A 5,602-nucleotide genomic window follows, 5' to 3' on the forward strand; every position below is an offset into this window, starting at 1 on the left:
ACTGCCTTTGTTTGTGAAAATATGTCATAATCAGATGGAGGCAGTTAGATTACAATACATGAAGCATATGCTCACTAGGCATTGTGTAATAATTATTTGAAGGTCATTGAGCTGGAGCAAATGTTAAAGATGTTTAAAGTCTTACTGACGACTTATGTTAGCTCATGTCAAGTTTCTAGACGTTAAGGAAAAGCTGCTACCTTTGATTGCTTTGTTGTATGGTATGGGCAACTATAAAAAATGTTGTGGTTCTGATCACACTTCTTCAAAACATAGGGTAGGTAGAAGCATTTTTGCATTTTCTTTAAGAAGTGCGAACCAATAACACATTTATCAATGCATAATTGTTTTTTCAATCAAGCTTGTTGCCATGTTGTAGACTTTCTCTATTAGAATGACCAATGTCCGTCGGTACCAGGTAAAAAACAATGGTATCTGAAAGTTTCATTTATTTATACTTCTGTAAGTTAAACAAGATAGGGTCAGCACCAGAATTCAAGGATCGGTTGAGTATTCAGAACCAGAACATTTTTAGAGGGGTCTAAGATTGCTGATCAAGCAGTGGTGATGTACGTCATTACAGTGATCAGCTTTATGTTTGTGTGAAAGATGTAGTGATTTTGTTTCTCAACTATAATGTAGATATACAGCAAAGATTGAGTTTTGGAAAAGGAGATGTGGAGATTGAACAATGAATACGAAACACAAAACATGTGGATGACAACTTCTTGTCTATTGCATAGAGCAATGTCAATGTAGATTCTTAGACTGTTGTCAAGCAAGAAGAAGTTGTCATCCATAAAGTTCTATGTTTCAAGTTTTACTTCCCAACCTCTAGAATGCTGATAAACAGTTAAAGTAGATTTGGGTTGAGTAGCATTAGTCACTATTCTGATTGAAACTATACCTGTTGAAGTTACCATGGTTACAGACATACCATTATAGACATTAAACTTAAGTTTGAGAGGAAGGCCTCTGGATGTGAACGTAGACTCTGATCTTTCTGTTTTTGCCATAACTCTGGGGTTTTTTTTAGGGTAAATGGGTGTGAAATTTGAGGCAAAATTTATTGTATGCAAGAACTACTGTATCCTCTTTAATAGGTGTCTTTCCAAATTAACAGAAGGTTGCATCATTTAAACCATACACAAATAAAAATGTTCATGAAACAAAGCCTTATCAGTGAAGGTTTGTAAGTGTTTACTGTAAGAGATCTGTGTACAGGTCAATTTTTCATGAAAAGACAGCTACCCTTAAAATGGCAAATATGGTAATTGCTATTCACAAATGTTTAAGACACTCCAGATATCAAGTGGTTGATCCATGAAGGTAGAGTGAACAGTGTCAGTGTTAACTATGACAAGTTTTCTTACTACCACTGCATAGTACCTCTATACATGTTCTTAGGTATTTGATGGTCAGAGATAGGTATTTATTCCATATGGCCAGTATCTGAGATCTTATTAAGGATGGGGTTCATGTTGTCCACTCACACCCTTGTTTTTCAATATGTCCTTCAGGACTGCTTCCTTCATGCTGGTATTATGTGGGCAATACAGTCAGTATGATGATACTGAATCCACTTCTTTCTACCTCTCAAATAGGCCAGTACACCTCTTAGTGACTTAAACACTATGATCATGCTTGTGCATGTCAGAGTAAGGGAGTTAGGATCATCTTCGTCATCAGTATAGTATCTTAGCGCTATGTTCGTCTATGCCTGTGGTCAGAGTATGGGAGTTATGATCGTTGTAGCGCTGTGATTTTCTATGCCTGTGGTCTAAGGGAGTTATGATCGTCTTAGCGCTCTGTTCGTTTATGCCTGTGGTCTATATCTGTCAGGAAGGGAGTTTTGATCGTCTTAGCACTATGATTGTTTATGCCTGTGGTCTATATCTGTCAGAGTAAGGGTGTTATGATCGTCTTAGCGCTAAGATTGTTTTGTGAAAGTGGTTTCTAGTTAAGTAGGAAAATTTTCTCACCACAAAATTATAATGTTATGTCATTTTCTCAGCGCAGAATGATTTCTTAAGTCGTTACAACTTTTCTAAAGGGAATAAAGCTATTGTTTACAGCATCATCAAGTTTGGTGGCAATGTTATGTAGTTTAACACACCGATCATCATCTTGTTTGTCATCCCCTGACCAATCACAGTTTGAAGCCAATACAGAAAAGGCTTCCACCGTGCATCCAATAGTGTTTAATATGTCTGTGTTTAGTATATCTCTGTCTCGTCAGATTAGTATGCAGGAAAGTTCCTTGGATCTTCAGAAATGTTTCTTTTTGGTGTTTCATGGCAGGAGAAATATGAGTAGGGCCTCTGTTTGAAAGTCTGTCACAAACACCTGCTGTAGATATTAGTCATGAACTTTGTATCATGATTATGAGGGTTTTCTTGCTTTTATTTCCATTGTTTTAATTTCATAGGGGTTTTTTTCAATTATTTCTCTTTAACTTTGATTGAACTCAGGTGAGGGTTGTTTTTCAAAGCATTTTCATAAACTTTAAAAAAATTTTCATCACTTTCTAATCAGATCATGCATTGTTTTCTGATTTTCAGTTCAGGACATGTTTTATTTGTTCTTGAAATAGTTTAATTTTCAAAATTTTCAGATTGTTATTAAGTACCAATTCTAAAGTACTGTTTGAAATAGGGGGAAAAAATTTTTTTTCATGTTTATCTCTACAGTTTACGTAGTTGATATGCGAAAGTGTGAAATATCTGTTAAAAGAAGTTCAGCCTAACTACAGTTCCAGTGGTAGGGAGATAGGGAATATGGAAAAGGGACTTCACTGAAGAGAGATTAGTGCAGAAATGAGCAATGCGGGGTTTTTTCAAAGTCCATAGCAACAAATTTTGAACAGACCATGGCTTTATGCAAATTAGTGTGCAATGATTACAAAAGGCACTTTTAAATTCCCACATTGAAATTAGACTTATCTCCATTATAAAGGACGGCAGTCATAAACTATGATAACTTTCATGCTGAAACTATTAAGGATGTAGCTACCATCGAGTCTCACTGTCACTGTGAAAAGAAACAGATGGGAGAGGTCATCTCAAAAGGAAAACCAGGACAGGTGAAGCAGACGATAATTGGGCACAATAGTTTGAGAAAGGGTAGGTGCACTCTATTGAGAACACTTCAGTTTCATCTGACTTTCATTGGTCATGTACTCCTTTACATAGTGTATTATAAACGGCATGAAAGAAAGACACATGATATGCTAATCACAAATAAGACATATTCAGCAGACATGAAAAAGCAACAAAATCTTTTGAGATGAACTCTTGCGCCAGTAGCACATACATTTCATGCCAGGTGAGTCAATTTTCTGTTGTTATACCTGGCTGAGCGACCTAATTGCCATCTATAGTCTGATCTATTGTTTTCAGCCGCTAGTCATGTTTGTCCCGCCGAAACGGGGGACTATGTATTCAGCTGCATCCATACGTACATATGTCACGATTCTTGTTAACGTGATGTATCATGAACTGTTGTAGGCAGTGTCTTCGAATTTGTGACAGCCTCCACTGGGTGATTATGCAGACACCAGACACCAATGACCTTATTTTCAAGGTCACCACGACTGTTTGACCACTTCTCAAACAGTTTTTAGCATGATATCACATAAACTGTTGTACCCAGTGTCTTCAAATTTGTTGATGGCCTACCTTGGGGGATGACACAGACACCAGTTGATTTTGACTCTTTGACCACTTTTCAAACTCTTGCCAACATGATATCTCATGAACTATTGTACCCAATGTCTCCAAATTTGGTGACAGCCTACATTAGGGAATTACACGACTCTTTGACCACTTTTCAAACTCTTGTTAACGCAATATATCATGGACTGTTACACTCAATGTCTTCAAATTTTGTAACAGTCTACATTGGGGGGATTACATAAAAGCCAGTTTATTTTGTTGACCTTGACATTATTTTCAAGATCTCTCTGACACTGTTCAATTTTCAAACTTGTGTTAACATGATATCTCATAAAACATTCCAACCAATGTCTCCAATTTTGTTGACAGCCTACATTAGGGAATTACACGACTCTTTGACCACTTTTCAAACTCTTGTTAACGCAATATATCATGGACTGTTACACTCAATGTCTTCAAATTTTGTAACAGTCTACATTGGGGGGATTACATAAAAGCCAGTTTATTTTGTTGACCTTGACATTATTTTCAAGATCTCTCTGACACTGTTCAATTTTCAAACTCTTGCCAACATATCTCATGAACTATTGTACCCAATGTCTCCAATTTTGTTGACAGCCTACATTGGGTGATAATGCTGATGCCAGTCATTTAATGCATCTTGTGTGTGACTAAAAAGTGAAAGTAGTAAATATGTTATAAATATTACAGTGTTTGTTAGTGGCGGGGGACATTGCCTAAATCAGTTGTTTTTCTAAGTTTTGCCCGATTTTATGAGTGAACATTCTTTTCTGGATATCTTCTTAAGCATACCAATGAATGCCCAGTCAGGCTGAAGTGAGTTATTTCAACATATCCTATTTGCAGTTGTGGAAATTTGAGGGATACAGAGCAACAGCCTGAAAACATTTTCTTTTTTCTTTTTCCAACAGCACTTGACAGGAATATATTGAAGACATTTCAATATTCATACATGCAGGGAACATGACATATATTTCTTCCTTGTCTTGATGTTTTGTGAGACCATATCACTGTGACAGGTCCATTTGGCTATGACAGTTTGGCAGATCTTTAACATCACAAGCATCGATCTACGCAACTGGGATAAGATGTTGTGAAAGAGGAATGTTCTCATAGTGAATGGAGAGGAACCTAGGAACCAGGTGCATGGACACTTTCAGTGTTCCTGTCACCTGGTGTTGTGCTTGGTGAAAGTGTAGTTGGGTTTGGTCTTCTGTGAGACGGTCATGTTTGAGAGAGTTGAATGTTACGTATTTGAAAACAACAGGTTTATGCTAAGATGTTGAGGTACTTGACATGACTGATGTAGATTGTGAGTGTACCTTTCTCATCTGAATGTTTTTTGATACTGCAAACAGCTGTAGAACATTACATAGCTCATTCAGCAATACTCCACTTATCTATACTTAAAAAAAATAGGGGAACCAGTGGCCCCTTCCACAAAGCAACCTTTACTAATGTTAACCTTAGCTCCCATTCTTTACCATTTCACTTAGGTTAACCTTAACTCCCTTTCCTTAATATTGCACTAAGGTTACCTTGATTTCAGTAACCTGAGTGCCATGTTAAAGAATGGGAATTAATGGTTAACCTTAGTAAAGGTTGTTTTGTGAAAGGAGGCCCTGAAATTTAAATTTGAATAGGAAGTATAAGCATTTACAAACGCTCTAATGGTCAGTTTGAGTGGGATCAAAAACAAAAATGGGGATTTTTCATAAAACCAGTCAGAGCATTACTTTTTTTCTCTTATTGGTATATTTTTCATTATGTTTACTTTTGGAGAATATTTCTTATCAGTATTTGATAAGTATACATTTTTATACTTTTTAATGGATTCAGGTTTATGAATGGTTAAAATATGTTTTTCTCATGTCACAGTATGCACAGTGCAAGTGTCAGTATTAGAA

The sequence above is a fragment of the Haliotis asinina genome, chromosome 1, assembly GCF_037392515.1.
Source record: "Haliotis asinina isolate JCU_RB_2024 chromosome 1, JCU_Hal_asi_v2, whole genome shotgun sequence".
Lineage (NCBI taxonomy): Eukaryota > Metazoa > Mollusca > Gastropoda > Lepetellida > Haliotidae > Haliotis > Haliotis asinina.